Genomic DNA, 22,067 nt, shown 5'->3' with positions numbered 1-22,067 from the left:
TTAGAACTGTTCAGAATTAAACATTTGCAGAACAGGTTTCAGATTAACCACTCCCCCTTTGGTTCTCACTCCCCCTTTGGTTCTCCACTAATCAAGCTGCCCCCTACCAGCCACTGACCATTTGCTCTCTCCTAGGGAAACAATCCTATGAATTATCCATTCTGGAAACATAGCGGGACTTGTGCCATCATCGGTCAGGATGATTACAGCTTTCAGACCAAGCCCACACTCGATGCAAATTCTCATTGGCATCCAAGGAGGATGGCATTGGATGGGCCTCTGCAATGCATTATTAAACCTCTGACTTGATCAAGTGTCCCTGCCCCCACCCCTTTTGCAGATGAGCACTTTGTGTGATCCCAAGGATTCCTACACTGTACCTTAAAACCACAAATTCCTCCCCCCAAAATAGGTAAGCAGGTTGATCCTCATTCCTCTCCCACATCAGCAGGTGTCAAGAGACACTAATCAGTCTCAGGCTACTTGGATCACAATTGCAGGTTTATTGCTCTGGAACACCGGTAACCAACCACTTTGATGGGGATATTGAATGCAGTCCCAGAACAGAGTGCTGAGAAACTATATTTCCAATACTCTGCCCTTTTTTGTTTTAAAAAAGTTCGATTAAAGTATTAATGAACCAATTACCCAAAACTTTTAAAAAGAAGAAGTTACCAAATTGCATGCAACTTATTAGCCTTTTCTGTCACAAACAGGTAAGGTTTAAACAATCCATAGCCTGTTACAATGATAGTAAAGTACAGATTTCTGTCTGATTTGATGCAGCTGATGTCAGTACTTAAAACTTAGCAGTGTCTTTAAACAAATGCCCAACAGTTTACTGGGAGGAGCCCTTTTTCAGCAGAGGCCCAGGAAGAAAAGCCCCAAGGTAACACATTTAATAATGCAATTAAGTGTACACGCAGCATAGTAATCAGTATAATAAAATTTACATAGATACTCAAACATAGGAGTCCTATCTGTAAATTCCCAGTAGAATCATAAGTGTTAATAGTGGTGTAGGAATGGAAACTTGGTTGTGCTAAATTGGAAGTAGGTACTGTCGCACTTATAAAAGTGAAGCATTAGGAGGAGATAAGACTGAGATTTAGTGCTTTAAAGGAAGGTAACAAGATGAAGGATTTCAGAGGAAGCCATGTCCCAGATGAGAAGCAGGGACTAGGCCATGAGGCAGAGAGGAAGACTTTTACTAATGGTTTGAAGAGAGAAGGTGCGAGACAGACCAGATTGGTATAGGACTTTTACTCCCAAGTTCTAGCTACATTATTGCAATAGTTACCGACCCCAGCAGACCTTTGTGGTTTGTAGAAGGTAAGAAGTTGTTTATCATTTGCCTGAAGGGGCCGGTTTAGTAGATAGAATTTGAGTATGTGGCTAAATGCTAGGCAGGCAAAATGGGGTATAGAGGATTTTATGGATTAAGATGAGGTGGCTGTAATGAAAGTGAGAAAATGCAGGTCAGTTAAATGTTTTATGGTGGGTCTGGCAAGGCTTTTATGCAAGCAAATCTGGAAAGTTTGTTGTAGCTTTGTTCAAGTTTAGAACTAAGTGAGGCTTTTAGGTTGGTCATGATAGGGGCTCCCACACAGGAGAGAATAAGGGGTAGCTACAATTACCATGGCAGAGTCTTTAAGGAATTTCTTTACTCTACAAAGGATACCTAGTTTTTTTTTACGTTTTTTTCTTGACGCTGTTAAGGATAATCTAAAATCAATTTCACCATTACAGTTTTGTATGTGAAGTAACTTCAAATCAGGGTATTTATGCAATAATTTTGAACTTTTCCACTGAAATGGGATTTTGAATTTTTTTTTTGGGGGGGGGGGGCATTATATAAAGAAACAAACCATAAAGAAACAAACCATATTAATATGTTCCCAGTTATAAACATTATACATAAGTTACTATCAAGCCAACATTACATACAGTGGATATAAAAATTGTACACACCCTTGTTAAAATGTCAGGTTTTAACAATATAAAAAAAAAAAGTGAGACCACAAATCATTTCAAAACTTTTCCCACCTTTAATGTGACCTATAACCTGTACAATTTAATTGCAAAACAAATTTGTTAGGGGAAAAAATATAAAAAAGCGTAGAATAAACTGGTTGCATAAGTGGGCAATTACTTTGCTGAAGCACCTTTTGATTTAAATTACAGCAGTCTTCTTAAGTAGGAGTCTATCAGTATGGCACAACTTGATTTTGCAATATCTGCCCACTCTTCCTTGCAAAAGCACTCCAAATCTGTCAGATTGCAAGGGCATCTCGTGCACAGCCCTCTTCAGGTCACCACACAAAATTTCTATTGGATTTAGGTCTGGGCTCTGGCTGAGCCATTCCAAAAACTTTAATTTTCTTCTGGTGAAGCCATTCTTTTGTTGATTTGGCTGTATGCTTGGGGTCAGTGTAGAAAAGGTGAAATTCCTTTTCAGCTTTCTAGCAGACACCTGAAGGTTTGGGGCCAAAAGTGACTGGTATTTGGAAATGCTCATAATTCCCTCTAACTTGACTAAAGCCCCAGTTCCAGCTGAGGAAAAGCAACCCCAAAGCATGACAATGCCACCACCATGCTTCACTGTAGAGATGGTGTTCTTTTGGTGATGCAAAGTGTTGTTTTTGCGCTAAACGTACCTTTTGGAATTGTGGCCAAAAAATTCAACCTTGGTCTCAGACCACAACACATTTTCCCACAAGCTTTTGGGAGACTATGTATTGTTTTGCAAATTTTAGCCAGGTCTGGATGTTTTTCTTTGTAAGAAAAGGCTTCTATCTTGCAACCCTACCCCAAGGCCAAGACATATGGAGAATACGTGAGATTGTGTCACATGTAGTACACAACCAGTACTTGCCAGAAATTCCTGCAGCTCCTTCAGTGTTGCTGTAGGTCTCTTGGCAGCCCCCCTGACTAGTTTTCATCTTGTCTTTTCATCAATTTTGGAGGGCTGTCCAGATCTTTGCATCATCACTTTTGTCCCATATTTTCTCCACTTTTTGAGGACTGTCTTATTGTGTTCCATGGTATAGCCAGTGCTTGTGGAAATTTCTTTGTACCTTCACCTGACTGATACCTTTCAACAATTAGAACAATGAGATCCTTTTGATGCTTTGTAAGCTCACCTTTCAACAATTAGATCAACAATGAGATCCCTTTGATGCTTTGTAAGCTCTCTGCAAACCATAGCTTTTGCTGTAGCAGGCAATTGAGTAATGTCTGGAAAATCCTACTAGGACAGCTGAACTTTATATAGGGTTAATCAGAGTCTCTTTAATTGATAGGTGTGTACCCAATACTGAATGCTGTAATTTGATGGTGCTTCAAAAAGTATTAATTTAAGGGTGTGCACACTTGTGCAACAAGCTTATTGTAAGTTTTTTTTTTTTATATCCCCCCTCAAACATATTTGTTTTTCAATTGTACAGGTTATAGGTCACATTAAAGGTGGGAAAAGGTTTGAAATTATTGTGGGTCTCTTTTTATATCATAAAAACCTGGCATTTTAACAGGGGTATGTATGCTTTATATCCACAGACATGCGCAATTTCTGCCTTTCCTTAAATCAGACTCCAAAATATTATTCTGCATGTATTCTCACAATTTTTTTCTATGTAATTTGCTCTTACCCTTTCCTAAAGATCTAATTTCCAGTTCTTTTATCTATTAGTCAGTTTAGACTGATTTCCATTTTCTAGTAACTGCGTTTTTGACAGCCACCAGAATTTAGCATGGCCTCACCAAGTCTAAGAGTCATATCTTGTATCCTAGCTCAAAAACAATCCTTAGTCACACCCATTTGCTCACCCAATATTAAAGGAGTCTGCTGATTCATTACACTCCCAAAACATTTCCCAGTTACTAAATCTCCCAGACTTTGTTGCATACTTAGGTGTACACGTGTCCTCCCATTGTTTCTTTGCAAATTGCTTATCCAATCTCTTCCTAATCTTTTCTGAACTCCTGACTGGTTCCTATAATTACAGTGCAATCTTTTCATACCCTACTAATTATCCTTTTTTAATAGCAGCTTCTGTTTTAGATTAGACTACAAATTCTTAGCAAAGCACATTTTTTCACTTAGGATTCACCTATCCCCTTTCTCTTTCCCTATAATCACTGATTGGGAGGCAGTTTCTAGTCTGCAGTCCAAATGCTTTCATTGCCTCTTCCTATTCTATTACCATTTCCCCCTCTTACATATCCCAGAAAGACGTCTTAGTTTCAAAATATTGTCCGTTAATAAAGCCAGCTTTTCTCAACTACCAAACCAATTATATCCTTGAATTTCAAATAAAGGGGAAAGGCACCCCTGCTGGTTCCTCTTTTCAGAAAGGAACCTTCCCACTTTAATTTGTCTCTGATTGCTCATATATCTTCCTAATTATTTTATTAGGAAATACAAATGCTTCCATTGTCCTAGTCAAACTCCCATCTTACTCTGTTGAATGCTTTCTCTGCATCAAATCCACCAACAGTTGTATTTTCTTACCCTCTGCATCCCTCTGGATCATAGTTTTAATACTGTCAAATACTTGCCTGCCTCCCCTCCACAAAACCACACTAATCCATACCTATCAATTTTGGCAGCACGTTTTCCATACTTTTAGCTACTATAAAACACACTATCATGGTTTAAAACTGAAATGGACCAACAGTCTAAGTATTATAGTTACCACAGCTTTCTTCCATGTTGGTGCATCCTCTCCTTTTAAAAACTTCCTGATCTTTACCTTTCTTCCCTAATCACTTCCAAATTTTCACAAAATACCATCTATTCCTAGGGACTTTAATTGCATGCCACCATTTTTCTCTCATTTCCTCATATTTTAACAGTTGATCTTCATCTACCTCTAATCTTGGCATACTCAAGTCTCATTTATAATTTCCATTTGCACTATTTCTTGATTTCCACATTTGGCTGCTTTATACAAATTTTCATAAAAATTTCCAAAATATCTCCAATCTTTCTACAGCATCTTGGGTTATTTTTCTTGTTATAGGCTCCCTAGGTTTGGCAACAACCCTTTCTACTTTGTTGCCCAAGTCATGATAACAGGTTTTGTACTAGAGTTATCAAAAAAAAAGTTGCTTTATATCAATCTTGCTAAACTTGTGCATTTTATCCAGATACTCCCTTATTTTCTTTTTTAGCATTTGGCATCTGCACCTCTTGTTCTGCAATACTTCCTTTGTCAGCCCCTTTAAATTCCCTTTACTTCTTAACCATTCCTTTTTTAAAATTTATACCATTCATTCGGTATAACTTCTAAAGAAATTCTCAGTTCCCAATATTGAATTCCCATTTTTGTAGATTTCTTCAAAAATCTAAGGGCATGTTATAAAAAGTTATGGATCTGCCTATTTGGTCACTGTATTTTTATGTATTAGTAATAGGCTTACAAGTCTTGAGATTTAACTTTATTGAAGGACACTTACTAGCTGAACAAATCACACAGGATGAATTACATTAAGTGGAGTTGCTTTTTGCTGTCCATCAGCAAGGTTAACAGATGTAGCCGTGGTGGTGCAGTGGTGGCATTGTCGCCTCACAGCAAGAGGTTCTCCCATTAGATTCTTGGCTGGAGTGCCTTCTGTGTGGAGTTTGCATGTCCTCCCCGCGGTCGAGTGGCGTTCGAAAGACATGCTTGAATGTGACTGTGGAGAATCAGCTAAACAGTGAGTGAGGTCATTATAAAGTTCCTGGCTTGAGGCTGCAGTTTTGTCAAGTGCTGTGCAGACATTGAACACCCATGAAACAGAACTCACCAAAAACTATAAGCCTGCATTTTGCCTTGCTGTATATAAAGAGTAAGTAGCTGTGTGACAAGACCAGAGTCATTGTTCATATTGTTACTGATAAGTGAGAACTTTTAAGGGAGGTTCATACATCTTGTGCATCTATTATTCATAGAAAAACAGGTTTCACAAAAGCATGGAAGCAGGAGGGTTCCCAATCAAACAAGGAGGTATGGTCCCTTATGGAGGAAGTGCAGAAGATGAAACTATGTTAAAGTGTGGTTTTGTTTTAAATTTTAACTAGATAGTTAGTTCTTTTATGCCAATGAAATGAATTTCATCTCGTGTATTAATACAAGAAAATTGTTTTGATTTTTAATAACTGAATTGATGTTTCATGTTGTCAAAGTATTATTGCTTTTTATACTGGTTTAATAGAGATTAAAAAAATAAAACTTAAAGTTGCATATATGTTTTAACATTAAATTTACCAGGTGCATTCTACAGCTGGAAGTACTTCCCTTATAGCGGTCTAAAATGATGTGGCTCGTGCTCTAGTAGCTCTGGTGCAAGTCTGCTTGGGGGGAAGCTTGAAGGTTGCCAGGTGGAAGGGCAAAAAGCATACAAAAATCATATCAGTTACAATTTCAAGCTTAAAACTGCAGGCCACATTCTAAAACAGCTTAAATAATAAACTTCTTAGCAAACAAAAACAACAAAAAAAAATATTGCTGAGCCTGTTCATTAAAAGGGAAGCACTGCGTCACTACAACAGGGGAAGGGAGAATACTACCATTACAGTAGTAGGGAAGCACTACAACTGCCACAAAAGCTGCAGATTATACTCATGCAAAATAATGCACCTCTGTGAAATGGGAAGGAAGGTGCTTGAGTGCAGCGCTCTTAGCACTATCAAATAAAGTTTCTGGCCCAAACTCAGCAGACAACTTGAAATATCAAGACAAAGAATGAGTGGGTCTGCCCACCGGTGCACTGCTATACCATAATATGAACATTACACTAGATGGGAAGGCTAGAGATGGATGGTACAGGGTCCAGGCCAACTACATGCATGTAGATGCCCGTGTATACCTTTACTTAGATATAAAACAGCATGTACATACAAAATTCAGATTAAATAAACAAAACATTAAACACCCTCATCTTCATCAATAAATTTAAGGCAATATAAGCATCTGACTGAAAAGGAGCACAAAGAAAGCTTTCTTTTTAGGGTGGTAAGCCCCCCCCCCCCCAACATCTCTATATGAAATTTAGACTATGCTCATGCCCAGCAAAAAAAATCTCAAAACATATAAAACAAAACTTAAGATTTAAACATCGCTTGTTGCAGGGACAAGCCCCTATGTATCCCCACACTCCTTGCTAATTATCAGAGATTGTACAATGTCAGGGAAAGGGCATTATTTCCCAACTCTGAGAACTGTGTGATCTTGCACACCCGTCAACCATCTGTGCAGCAGAAAAAAAAAAAAAAAATCAAATAAGCAGAAGTCGACCACATGGGGATTTGTCCATATTAAATTCCCCCATATATCTATAATATAAAATATATAAAAATCTATACACACCCACCTTGACAGCATGCAACCATGGAGTTGAGGAGAAACATCTTACACTACAAGTTCTGATTCAATAACCTAATCTTCTGAATAGTGATTCAATAACCAAAACTTTTGAACAAAGTGGGAGTGGAATAAAATTAACACTATCCCTATTTAGACTGAAACAGGTGCAATCAAATATATGTATCCCAAACTTGTACATTACACACACACGTTAGTGTTTTATACATGTGCAGTGTGTGTGCATTCAACACAAACAGTTACATTTAGATACTCTGAACTGGGATGGAGTTATGCACTTTTAGACTTCTCCTGAATTATCAAGTTTTGCAGTCAGACTAAAGGTGCAGTCAGGATTATTTTTTTATTTTTTTTTTTTTTATATAAAGGTCTTTTTTTTCTTCCAAAAGATAGAAAAGTCGAATGAATGGAAGAGGGATGCACCTAGGTACAGAACTGCTGTGACAAGGAGTGAATGTTGGGGGAAAACTGTGACAAGTCACTAAGAAAGGTGAATACAAAGATGGGGCCATTAATGGATTGAATAAAAATGACTGCATGGTTGGTTCTGGTAGATCTTCCCCATCAAAAGATTTATTTCTCTACAGACACGTTTTTAACTTATAAAAAAAAAAAAAAAAAAAAAAAACTTTACATCATCCTACTGAATTTTTGGCCAGACTTCCCAAAACAAATCTACAAGTTTTGCGCATTTACCTCTGTTTCAAGAAGGACCAGTCTTGTTCTCAGAGTTTTTAACACTGCTTTTAATGCTTCCGTTAGCCACTTATTTGACTTTGGTCTAGTTTAGTGTTTGATAACTGATGGACAGCGGTGAGAAAATCCCTACTAATTCTACAGAAGTTTGAGACAGTTATAATCCAGTTTTTGGATGTTATATTTGGCTCAGCAGTGGCCATTTGTCTACCACAAGCACATTTTCCATGTGGGATCTTCAAATAACTAGAGACAATGAATGCCAACACTGAATTCACAAGGGAGTCATACATCACTTACACAGGCAGTGCTGGTGTTCATGGGTAAAGGGGCAGATTGATTTGGACCAAGAAAAACAAAAGCAGGGTAAACCCAAGTTTTGCAACAGTGGCCTCTCCAAGAATACTTATTGTTATATGCTAAATACAGGATCATTGGAAGTTACTAGGCTATTGGCCCTGAGGCTCTTATAAGCCTTGCAAAGTGTTTAACCCACGTTTAGACAAATCTGTTACAGAAATTCAATTTTCTGTAGAATTAATATAAGCTATGATGTGGTAGGTGGAAGATCATCCTCCCTAAGTGCATATATACAATTATACCATGACCCCCCCCCCCCATTAATATTCCAAAACGTGCACGCTGATTGGCCAGTGTGCACGTTGTAAATCGACTTATACTAATGGAAAAAGGTCCAGTCACCCAGACTTTTTCCATTAGTACAAGTCTTTTTTAAAACACTGCCTCGCTATGTTGAAGGAGTTTAACATAGCGAGACAGCTTTAAAAAAAGCAACGGAGATTCGCTTTTTTTTTTAAAGCTGTCTCGCTATGTTAAACTCCTTTAACACAGCGACAGTGTGTAAAAAGCAACGGAGATCTTGCTTTCTCCGCTGCTTTTTTTCAAAACAGTCTCGCTATGTTAAATGGGTTTAACATAGCGAGACAGCTTTAAAATAAGCAACGGAGATTCTCCGTTGCTTTTTTTTTTTTTTAAAGCTGTCTCGCTATGTTAAACCCATTTAACATAGCGAAACAATAAAAAGCAACGGAAATCTTGCTTTCTCCATTGCTTTTGCCCACAGCTCTGATGTACTGCGTAGGCATGCGCAGTACATCAGAACTTCCGCAGAATATCAGACAGCTGCGGAAGGGCAGCAAGGAGGCATTACACAATGCCATTATTTAAGAAAAGTAATTATTTTTTTTCTTAAATAATGTCATTGTATAATAGCAATAACCCACTTCTGGGTGTGGGTAATGCTGGATTTACCCACGGTTGACTTTGTTTGGTCCCGAGGGCGAACGCCAACAGTGGGTAAATCCTGCATTACCCACACCCAGGCGTGGGTTATTGCTATATTATACCATGATCCCCCCAAAACGTGCACACTGATTGGCCAGCGTGCCCGTTGTAAATCGAGTTATACTAATGGAAAAAGGTCCGGTCGCCCGGACTTTTTTCCATTAGTATAACTCGCTTTTAAACACTGTCTCGCTATGTTAAATGGGTTTAACATAGCGAGACAGCTTTAAAATAAGCAACGGAGATCTCCGTTGCTTATTTTAAAGCTGTCTCGCTATGTTAAACCCATTTAACATAGCGAGACAGTGTTTAAAAAAAAAGCAACGGAGAAAGCAAGATCTCCGTTGCTTTTTTTAGTGTCTCGCTATGTTAAATGGGTTTAACATAGCGAGACAGTTTTAAAATAAGCAACGGAGATGTCCGTGTAAAGTAGCGTTTATGCTGCTCCATTAATGAACTACCCAAATTACTTTAGTGGTGGTTCCTTAATTCTCACCCACCCACATGTGGAATACTCTCTCTTATAATGTGGAATGCTGACTAAAAACTTCAACCCGGAAACCCGCAAGATAAACGGGCTGATTGGCCAGCGTGCCCGTTGTAAATCGAGTTATACTAATGGAAAAAGGTCCGGTCGCCCGGACTTTTTTCCATTAGTATAACTCGTTTTAACTGTCTGCTATGTTAAATGGGTTTAACATGCGAGACAGCTAAAATAAGCAACGGAGATCTCCGTTGCTTATTTTAAAGCTGTCTCGCTATGTTAAACCCATTTAACATAGCGAGACAGTGTTAAAAACGGAGAAAGCAAGATCTCCGTTGCTTTTTAGTCTCGCTATGTTAAATGAGTTTAACATAGCGAGACAGTTTTAAAATAAGCAACGGAGATGTCCGTTGCTTATTTTAAAACTGTCTCGCTATGTTAAACTCTTTTAACATAGCGAGACACTAAAATAAAGCAATGGAGATCTTGCTTTCTCCGTTGCTTTTGCTCAACTCTGATGTACTGCGCAGGCGCGCAGTACATCAGAACTGCCGCGGATGCCAGACATCTGCGGAAGGGCAGTAAACAGGCATTATACTATGCCATTATTTAAGAAAAGTAATAGTTTCTTTTCTTAAATAATGTCATGGTATAATAGCAATAACCCACTTCTGGGTGTGGGTAATGCTAAATTTACCCACGGTAGGCTTTGTTTGGTCCCTCGGGCTTCGCCCTCGGGACCAAACCACGCCAACCGTGGGTAAATTTAGCATTACCCACACCCAGAAGTGGGTTACTGCTATATTACACCATACTTAACTAGTTGGTTCAAGAATTATGAACAAAGTCAAAAGTACTGGGAAGTGGGGATAGGGAAGGGAAAAAAAAATGAAGGGACCATTTCAATTAATCTTCCTTGCTTTAAAAATAGAACATATTCTACATCAACATCTATTTTCGGAATAAAAAAAAAAGTATGAAACTAATGACGGACTCTAATCCTCAATTTACCAGACAGACAATTAATACTTTTACAAGGGACACGGCAAAAACAACTGCCAATATCTCATACTTATACGCCATACGACAACCGATACGACTAGCAAATTATGACACAAAATGTCGATATCTCCAATCTTACCCACCCTCTAAAAAAAAAAAAATCTGTCACTTATTCAATGCAAAGCATGTTTAACAGATAACTAAAATAAATAACACTAAAACACTAATTCACATAAAGCACGTTGTACAAATACAAAGTAGCCCGTTTATCTTGCGGGTTTCCGGGTTGAAGTTTTTAGTCAGCATTCCACATTATAAGAGAGAGTATTCCACATGTGGGTGGGTGAGAATTAATGAACCACTACTAAAGTAATTTGGGTAGTTCATTAATGGAGCAGCATAAACGCTACTTTACACAGTTGCAAACAGAAAAACAGGCGAAATACTGGCATAGTGACTCGTTTGTATGAGCAGTTAGCAGATTAATTGTAAAGTCAAAACCAACTACCAATTTAGTGTAAACTGCCAAACACGCCCACCCAGTGCATACAAAAAATCGAGGGCGTGGTTTGGTTGAATTCACTGGTAATACACTGGCAAAACTGAATGCGGAATTGAGGAAGATAATATGGTGGTACTGAACATGGTAAAGACAGACAGAGACTATGTTGGACCAGTGCTCTAATCTATTCCAAATTACCTCGACACTCGACAGACATTATTGCAAGTAATTCCCGTTTAATTTAATACTCCATAACTTTTCACTGAACTTCGCGCTATATGCAGCTTTTTCTACATTCCTTTTCCCCGACAGGTAAACTTTAAAGACATAAGGACGCATTTTGTCAGCAGTTTCAGTACGAACATCACGATTACACAATACAATGACGCCATACCAAAACACAAAATTTCCAGGGACTACACAACAAACTACGTTATTGTATATTCTACTGCAATTCTCATCCACTTACCCGTCTGCCAGATTATCAACACCAAGTTGAAAGTATTTGGAGGAACAAAAAAATAGACGCTGCTTATACTACCTAAAACTGAAACCAATCAACTTATTCAGTAAGTATCACAGTCCTCCAATAAACTCAGAAACATACCTCTCACTCTCATCCTGCAACCAGGAAGGGGAGGACCGTTATTCAGTCCCACCCCCTACTAATTCATAGCGTAGTAAGCGTACAGTGAGGCTATTTGGTCGCTGAAATATCAGATAAGTAATTTTGTGTTGTAGGAACATCATGTAACCTTTAAAAAATGAACTTTGCTACATAAAGTTTACAGTCAGCCAGCATCATGATACAAATGTACGAGTAAGTGTCATGTAGCGCACACGCACCTCTATTTCAAAATATTACTTTTCCGGAATGCGGCACAGAAGTCTGGGAAAGCAGGGCACCAGATAAATACATCAATAAAGCGCGTGTAATTGAACCCCTGACAATGTGCGATTTGGATCTCAACAAATGAGAGTCTGATGTCAATAAAACCAGGGACTTTTTTAATATTATTAATACTAACCACAGATAACTGACAAAATAAGAGCATGTGAATGAATATCCATGTTCTGAAGTAAAAGAAGTCCATAGCTCTAATTATTGTCATTATGTATTAAATGTAACGTATTCAACACATTTTATTTATTTGACATTTGTTGACCGGGTTGGTCTAACTGGGCGACGCCCTTTTTCAATGGAGACCCGGGGAGAAAAGCTCCACAATTACACATCTACTACAGAGACATCACAACATAGTTAAATAAAATATGATTTACAAAATATAACAAAAAAAAAAAATACAAATTAGAGAATAAGAACACGAGATAGCGAATATCTTCAAAATCTCTCAAATCTGTAGAGCAGGGGTGTCCAACCTTTTCAGTTGCAAGGGCCGCATTGAGTCAACAGAAATGGTCTGGGGGCAAACGGCAAGTGAGGACCAAAAAAAAAGGGCAAAAAAAAAAAAAAAAAAACAACGCGTCATAAACTAAAGAGCAAAAGACCCCAGGTATATGCGGACTAATACAAAGTCGGCCCACTGGCTGTATTGTAGGTGAATTTGAACAATAAATAAATTAATAAATGCATAATATTTGCCCTAAAATTCAATATCTCATTCTAATTATTAAAAAAAAAACAGTTAAATCTAACATCTTAGTTTATTTGTAAAAAAAATTAACAGGTACAAACCTTTCAATTTGTATGAGATCATACCTGTGATTTTGCTGGTTTCCATGTCTTCCATCATGTCTTTAATGCACATATGTTGTCCAAAGCGCTCATGTATTCTTCTGTTTCTAGCTTTGCAACCTGTCCCTGAAATATGGCACTGGCAATATAAGGAATGATGAGACTTTTACTTCTTAAAAAATGAACAATTTTTATTTTTACATTTGTTTCACTGTCACTAACAGATGGTACAACACGTTTAACTTTGGTTCACCCACTTACTGTGGAGACACAAAGAACATGGTAGTATGCCAAAACACACTCCAGTTTCACAAGGTAAACTCACACATGCTGTTTTGCAGTTGCCTCTTTCTCAAATTTAAACAAATAATTGACTTTATAATAAAATAGTAGTGGCAATGTTTATTCGTGAAACCAGTTCACAAGGGTGCAGCCAGGCACAGACCTTTGCAGAATTCAAACTTATTGGTCCTAGTTCTTGTTATACTTAAGTGTCCATATCAGGAGGTTCAGGCTGTCAAGTCAGGATTGTTCTTTTGTGTAGTAGACAAACATTATGAGCATAACCTTTTTAATGTGAAGACTGAGCTTGTCTTTTTGATACCAGTGCATCTATATCAGGTTTGATAGATGTAGTGGCGATGCGAAGAGTATTTTCAAGATGCTCATCTGAAATTTTTGTACTGATTTTATATTTTGTATGCTTCATACGAGAAAAAAACTGCTCGCAAATGTATGTACTCCCCAACAGAGATGTCATGAAGAGGGCATGTTCGTGAAGTGATGGATATTTTTCTTTGGGTAGGTATAACTTATAAAACTCAAATAAAGATGCTTGCAGAAATTTTTCTTTAAGTTGCATATCTGACTGCAATTCTATGCATTCCAGTTGCAGGTTTGCAGGCAACATGTCGATGTCAACTGAGAATGGAGTAGCAAATATACTGAACTGTTGTTGGTGTTTTCTAAAATCTTGAAATCTGCTCTCAAACTCCTGTGCTAAACTATTAAGTAATGCCGCATATTTTTCAGTATTTGCATGGCTTTGCTCAGACAGTGTTGCAAAGTGAATGAAGCTATTGTTCTTAATCTGACTGTGCCACAATTTCAGTTTCATTTCAAATGCCGTCACTGTTTGAAATATGTCATTTATTAATAGATTTTCCCCTTGGAAGTTCAGGTCGTTTAAATGAGCAGTGATGTCTACTAAGAAGGGTAAATCAGCCATCCGGCTTGCACTTTCAAATTCAGGTACATGCTTTCCTTTTAACTCCATAAAGGACTTTATTTCATCTCGTAAGTCATAGAAGCGTTTCAGCATTTTTCCACGACTTAACCACCTCACTGCAGTAAAGTACAAGATGTCTCCATAGGTAGATTCCAAAGTAGTCAGAAACTCCTGAAACTGGCGGTGATTTAATCCTCTGGATCTTATAAAATTTATTGTTTTAACAACAACATTCATAACATTTTCCATTTTTAAAGTCTGTGCAGACAAATTTTCTTGATGTATAATGCAGTGGTACTTCATGAAATGCACATTACTGATATGTTTTGCATCTTCTTCCATCAGTGTTGTTAGTCCTTCCCTCTTTCCAACCATAGCTGGAGCACCGTCAGTTACTATGCCAGACAGGTTTGTGATGGTCAAGGAAAATCTTGCCAGTGTTTCTTTTACTGCCTTGTACAGATCAGCAGACTTCGTTGTGCCTTTCAGTGGAACCAGACAGGCCAGTTCTTCAGTAATATTGAAATCGTTGTCAACACCACGAATAAATATGGCAAGTTGTGCCGTATCTGTAACATCAGTGCTGTCATCCAAAGCTATGGAGTAATACTTGAAAGTTGCACACCGAGATTCCAACGTATTTTCAATAGATTTGGCTATATTTTCCACACGCCTTGCGATTGTCTGGTGTGATAAACTGATTTTAGAAAATTCTGATTTTTTTTCAGGGCAAATTATGTCTGCTACACTTTCAAGGCATTCTTTAACAAATTCACCATCGGCAAATGGCTTGGATTTTTTCGCAATTAAATTTGCTACAACATAACTTGCCTTCAGTAAAGAATCCGGTTGAGTAGCTGATTTTCGAAACAGCTGTTGTTGAAATGTAAGACTTTTTTTTAATTCCGATATTTTCTGTTTACGGGACACTCCTTGCAATTCACTTAATTTGGGGTGCGTTTGAATATAATGCCTTTTCAAATTGTAGTCCTTGAAAACGGATACCACTTCTCTGCACACTAAACAAAGTGCTTTATTGTGAGATTCAACAAAGAAGTACTCATCAGTCCATTTTTCCTGAAAGACTCTTCTTTCGTCTGCTATCTTGCGTTTCACGGTTTTGGTTTGACCAGATGCAGAAGCCATCTGAAAAGTAAAAAAGGAGTAACTTAACTACTTTATTCCTAGTTATATAATTTTTAAAACAATGGCTAACAATTTACATTAAAAAATAAGGAAATAAAAATTTAAACTATCCATACTTGTAGTAGTATATGTTAATGGTGTTCAAGGGATCATTTCACATCTGCAAAATAACACAAAAATATCCCTGGGGTGAATTTACAGTTACCCATCCAGTTGGGCAGATTACATATGAGGAGGGCCAGTGTGGCACTTTATTTCATTTGTAGTACTAATGCCATTAGTCTTCAAAACAGCCATTACGCATAAAGCACATCACATTTACTGTGACTGTTGGTCTGTACTCTGTGCCAGTAATACTGGGCATTTTGAAAGTTCTTCATAATTCATGAAATTCAGATGGACTGCGATAGAGCTATGAACATGTATGGTTAGCTGCATGTAATCAACAGTTTCTTACTGCTACAAGAATGGCAGCTTTCAATGACATAATCAGAGCTGTACCATTAAGTTTCAAGTTAAATACTGTGTACTTTGCATGCTACCCAAGATAAGTCATTCACTTGCAATGAAAAAAACTGGCACACACTGACACTGTCATTAATTCACTACTACTGTACTACCAATTCACACTGCGAAAACCACTCCAGCCGTCCCAAGTAGGTAAAATGTCAACATTAGCAGCCCTACAGTATTACAATCCACAAAATTAAGCCAACAAATTTGCAATAAACTAAAGTAAAGAATTCACATCACTGACTTAATAAAACAATTCTGAATAAGAGGGTCTCACCCAAACAAATGACTGGTGCCATACACATGACCGCAAGCCGAATGCCAACAAATGCATCCCTTTTGGGCCAAAGTTTTGGGGAAAGCGGTTGTGAGGCTGCCAGCCCAGCTAGATGTTATTTTGTACAATGCACATAATTCTATGTGTCATTTTTGAATATTAATATGCTTCCTATGCTTGTCTTACAAATGTAAAAAAAAAAAACTATACATATGTGTATATTAAACTATTGGTGCAGAAGTGTGTGTTGAACTGTATGTTCTGTACTGAGCTTCAAGAATGTAACCAGTGTACCCTGCTGGGAAAGAGCAGAAATGTGTGTATATTGTATAATAACTATATACCTATGCAGATGTGTGCTGTAAGGTAGAAGTTGGAACATACAGAGTTAAATTTGCCAACACTAAGAACAGAAGTGAATTGTTTTACAACTGTCTGTATTGATAGAGAAGGAGTTATTTGCCAAATGCTAGCTAACAAATAAAGTGAATTGTTTTACGACTGTGTTTATCTCATCAACAAGACAGGATGTCTACACTGCAGCCAGAAGTTCTTTTGTGTGGAAACAGACAAAATGACAGGTTTCAAATGTAAAACTGTTTACTACTGTTTTATGACTTCCAGTTCTAGGGCTTAGGCCAGGGGCCTTAGGCACATTTCTGAGAGATAAGTAACCTCTCTTAGGGACAGATTGCAATATAGCAAGATTATAGGTTCATAGGTTCATACTAGGCTATCTGCCCTAGGGCATTTATAAGCCTAGCCAGAGTGTGTGTGGCTTTCACCACCCCTTAGGATGAGAATACTATACCCATTAGTTTGCTGTGCCTCTGTCCAGCAGTGATACAGAGATGATTCCCGGTATTTTGAGACTGTCCTGCAATGTTTTTTAACATATTTCCTGCAATTCTGAACTGTGTCACTTTATTCATTGAGTTATTGAATATTGTCTTATTCTTTTTATTGTTTATTATTAAATATATTTAAAAACCTTTTAATTGTGGCTGGTTTGTTTATTTAAAAGTATTTTTTGTCATAATGCCTTGTTTTGTATGTAATTTGCACTCATGATGCTTACTTCAGTAATTGCAACAGGCAATTGTGAAATTCAGGAATGCTTCAAACACTTCAAGCACGAATGCAGTGAGATGTTCACAGACTAGCTTACATAGTCAGTTAACAGACAGACATGCAGACAGATACCCACTGGAAAAGGCCACAATCAATATATATATACATATTGACCTCTGTTTCATATTAGTTTGATGGACATTCACTAGACTACAGATTTTAACACCCCTTTCTTTTGAGTCATTTTGCCTAGTATAGACAGCACTGAGGAATAACCAATGGAACAGTATAACAAACTGAAATATTGTAATGAATTATTCAGACTGTATAATTACCAAGTAATTTTACAAATGAGTCAGCATGGTTCAATTAGGGTTACCACCTGTCCCACTTTGCGAGGGACAGTCCCTCTTTGGGCAGTTGTGTCCTGACAAAAAATTAAAAAAATGGCAAATGTCCTGAGATTTTATCTGCCTAAGCAGCAGACACCTCCAAAGCAGACACCCAAGCAACCGCTACCCCAAAACAAAACACGTGCAACACATATCTCACAGAGCCAGTGTACCGAGCAGTCACAGCCCTTAAGACTAAACAACACATCTGATACACTTGTAATAGGTGACTCTATCGTCAGGCACACTGACGTCCCGCTCACCAGGCTGAACAAGGAGAGGGTCACGGTGAGCAGCCTGTTGGGCGCTAGGATCCGCCACATAACACAAACACTCAGGTCACTGCAAGGCAAGTACAAATATGACTCAGTCATTGTCCATGCTGGTGTGAATGACCTGAGACGTACCTCCCTGGACTACATGAAAAGAGACATAAAGGAGCTCTCTGAGCATGTAGACCAGGCCGGTATGACCCTGACCTTGAGTAGCATCTTACCCTCACCAGGCCCATAATTGAGTACAATGCCCCTTTTGGGATGTACCTTACCAGACACCTGCAGCAATTGGAAAGACCCCAAAAGTACCTCACCAAGAGGATCAAAGGGCTCAAACAGATGCCATATGCTGCCCGGTTAAAGAAACTCCAGCTCTACTCAGTGGCATACTGCCTGTTCAGAGGCAATCTGTGCCTGACGTATAAAGCCATGTCCAACCCGGAATTAATGGACATGCTGCACCTCAGAAAATCCAAATCCCATCAAGCTACGCACTCGAGAGACTTGAACCTCAGCACTGAAATAAATAGGACATGCTGGAGGGACAAATTCATAACCCAGAGGCTCCCTTCACTCTGGAATAAAATCCCAGTCCAGGTTAGGCAGAGTCCCTCATTGACTCTCTTCAAGAGGAATCTTGATGAGTGGATGGGTGATCGTAGGTTTACCCTGGGTATCATTTCTGTGTCACTGTTAGACAGAGGCACAGTATACTAACCTCAAAAAAGGGCATGGCAAAATACATTTAAAATGGGTGGTGAAAGCCAAACACATTCTGGCTAGGCTTATAAATGCCCTAGGGCAGATAGCCTAGTATGAACCTATGAACCCACCTCAGTTAGGGCAGAATGGGAGGAGGGGTAGTAATATGCTGGAGGGGGTCACTTTGGCAGAGAATGTTTCACTTGTGTAATATGCTTATATTTATTAATGACTAATATTCACACCTCCTAATTAGACCGTGGTGGTGGTGCTGCGGTTGTGTGTTGCTGTCTGGTTCAATTCTCAGCTATAGCGTCTTCAGTGTGGAGACATGCGTGAATGGGCGTACCTTCGTTGAAGGTTGTGCATCAGGGCTGGTAACTCGGCACGTAAAAATCAACTACCAATCTTTAGCAGACTGGAGTTCCGCTGTGGCGACCCCTAACCAGGAAAAGCCAAAAGACACTAGTGACTACAACAACATTAACATCTCCTAATTGTGTATTTTCCTTTTCTACTCCACTATCAGACAGGAATTAAAATTGGTCCAAATAACATTGTATTCTGTATTTATCCACAATTCAGTTTTATCCTGCAGCTATTTCCTTATTGTCATTCAGACACACACATTGATTACTCTCATCTGTTACCTCCATTTTCTATGTCCTGTACCAAAATTCTTCCTAGTGTAACTACATTTACGTGCCAAATACAAACATTTTATTATAAAATAAGAGTAACTATCCCCAGAACATTGTTGTGGTCCAAATGACAAGAAGCCCTTCCCTCCAAAAAGACTGTTTGTACTCTATCAGAAACGTTTGCAATATCGACCTGAAACATAAACATCACACTCAAATTGCTTGGCCAACTTTACAATTCCCACAAACAGTAGAAATCTATCCGTTAACACTGTATTAGAAAAAAATATTAATGTTTTGTGTCTGTCTCCCACTGTCTACTCTTCTTTTTCTTTGAGGTTACTTTATTTTTTCACCCCTCCCCTTCTGTAACAGTACATTCATTTTCATCATCATAAGTCTCATTAGCCAGGACAGAAGAGAAATTTGATGCTTACTTTTTGGCTGTGGCCACACTCTTCACAAGTTAAGTAAGGACAAGTTTGCTTAAAATATCCTGTTTTACACAAAGAAAGCAGTCCTTTATTTTTTAAGACACAACTACTATAATGCATGAAAAAGTTTGATTATCGAGGTGTTTTAAATTTTCACTACAAACAACTCCACATTACCTTCCCAGACCCAAGTCCAAAAATATTTTCTGAAAACTGTGCACAGCTTTACAATGTAGTTGTATCAATTATGCTGAAAAACAATGCAAACCATACAACCAAAAAACACACAACACTTGCAGGAAATGATACATTTTCTTTTTACTAGTTGTTTTATGCTTTCAGACATACTGTGTACTATAACTAATACAATCATGCTCCCTGAATCCATCAGTCCTGTAATTCTTTCCCATCTTCTCTCTGCCACATTGCATTTGACAAGTTTAGTAACAGCACAGTCACAGATTCTATCTTCAGTTCTAGTGCTTAGAAATCCAGCATTGTTACATTCTCCAGACATTATTTTTTGTACACTTTGCAAGCTAACAGTAATAGTTCTTAAAGGTATAAAATTGCTGTCTCTATTTGTGTTGTACCTGGCTATATGTTCTTTTCTATAACTTTAAAATAAATCAGCTTAGTTAACTTTTTTTCATGTTTGGAGGCAAAGCAGCATAATTAGGAGAAGGTGTTTTTTTTAGTCTTTAAAAATGCAAAGCAGTCACTGTCTGGATTCACTTACTTTCGGAAAGTAAAATACTCCTGTACGTCTGAAATTACTTGTAATTCACCAGTAACTACATGACATGTAGTTGGATAAGGTACACATACTAAAACTAACCCTTGTAGAAGGTCTCCAACCTGTGGTCTGTGCATAATTTTACAGAATAAACAATCTTTTTTTCCTCAGAGACTAGAAAGCTGAAGCATGTTTATTATACTGTACATACAGTTGCTGTGTCCAGCTATCATGACCCCCCCCCCAACATCCACCCCATACCACAAAACCCGATAGGGCAAGAAATCTGGTAAAGCCTAACAAGATGCAACATACAATGTTACAACTTCATGTTTCTTGCTACTTGCAAAATATCAGCCAGGCTAACGTCTACCCCACTCAACCACTATTAATTATTACTACCAGATTCCAAACATGGACATCGATGAAGGAAGGTTGTCTTGATGGACTACCACCTCACCAACCTTTCAGGCTACACCGCAGAATAACTAAGCACACTTCCAAACTCATAAGTATTACTGACAAAATGATCTTTCCACAGACCATGCCATAGTTTGGAGATTTAGAGTACATATTACACTTCTGACACATTCTGGCAATCCCTTTTCTTGTCTCACTGTCCTTTCAGACTAAATACTGTTAAAATACTGTTCTTAGATCTTCAAAAAGATTGTGCTGAGTAGCATATGAGTGAAAAATTATACAAATTCTAACAGACGCTACATAGTATTGAATAATGCACTCTTCAATGCATTTGCATTTACAGATAAGTATGCAAACATAAACTGCCCACATAACTGCTCCCTTTCACATCAGGAATTCTAATAGGAAGCTTTGTATCTTGCACTCCCTTACTGGGGTATTGTTAGTCTTAACTCCTTGCTGTCCACCTTATATAGTGCCCATGTACCACTGCCTGTGGCAAATTATTTGGCAAATTATTTGGCATACCAGCAAGTATGAGTCAGGAAGAACAGCTGCAACCTCAGTGTTACAATTTCTTATGACACCAGGTGGAGACAATTCTGTGATTTGTAATTATATGGATATTACCTTGCATCTATCAAAAGATTTAACCTAAGGCAATCTACTGTACTAGTAGTTGCAAATGTTTACAAATATCATCAGCTTCAGTCTGAAGCAATCTTAAACACGGCAACAGCAATTTCTTTTCTTCATACAGAATACAGAATAGGGCAACCTCTGCTCATTATAGTGTATGTATACTAATTTTACTGTTGTAAGAACCTGGCTTATAACAAACTATAACATAAGGAATGCTGGCAATTAAACAGTGACTAATAAAAATGACATATTCTGAGAAATAGCTTATTTTCCTTCAAACACGTACCAATATCCCAGTCCAGCTAATGTCTTATCCTTGTTCCCACCACAGTAGTAGGTGCAGTAGTAGTATTGTAAAGCTTCATTATTATTATTAAAGGGTATTTTTACTACAACATCGGTTGTAGTGACAGAGCCACAAATATCAGACTGACCTTATGCATCGTGGATATTGCCTGGTTTGCAATAACAAGGGCTGGGTTTGTTTGTGAATGCCAGGTGCTTAACAGAGCAGCAGACTTTCTTGACAATTGCTACA

At 38.1% G+C, this 22,067-nt stretch overlaps 1 protein-coding gene across 2 annotated transcripts in view; it reads right to left on the bottom strand.

The window, feature by feature from the left end:
• SPATA2L (spermatogenesis associated 2 like) overlaps nt 1-12,227 on the bottom strand; it is a 158,241-nt gene extending 146,014 nt beyond the window's left edge. Inside the window, exon 1 of one of the 2 annotated variants that reach the window (XM_044081864.1) lies at nt 11,961-12,227. The gene's annotated coding sequence lies outside the window, so the exon portion shown is untranslated. The other variant, XM_044081863.1, reaches the window with a different exon arrangement.
• Between the last annotated feature and the right edge of the window lie 9,840 nt (nt 12,228-22,067).

The sequence above is a fragment of the Protopterus annectens genome, chromosome 8.part1 (assembly GCF_019279795.1).
Source record: "Protopterus annectens isolate FY-2018-M chromosome 8.part1, PAN1.0, whole genome shotgun sequence".
Lineage (NCBI taxonomy): Eukaryota > Metazoa > Chordata > Ceratodontiformes > Protopteridae > Protopterus > Protopterus annectens.
Note: the sequence above shows the minus strand (reverse complement) of the source record. Positions and strands in the feature narration are given on the sequence as shown.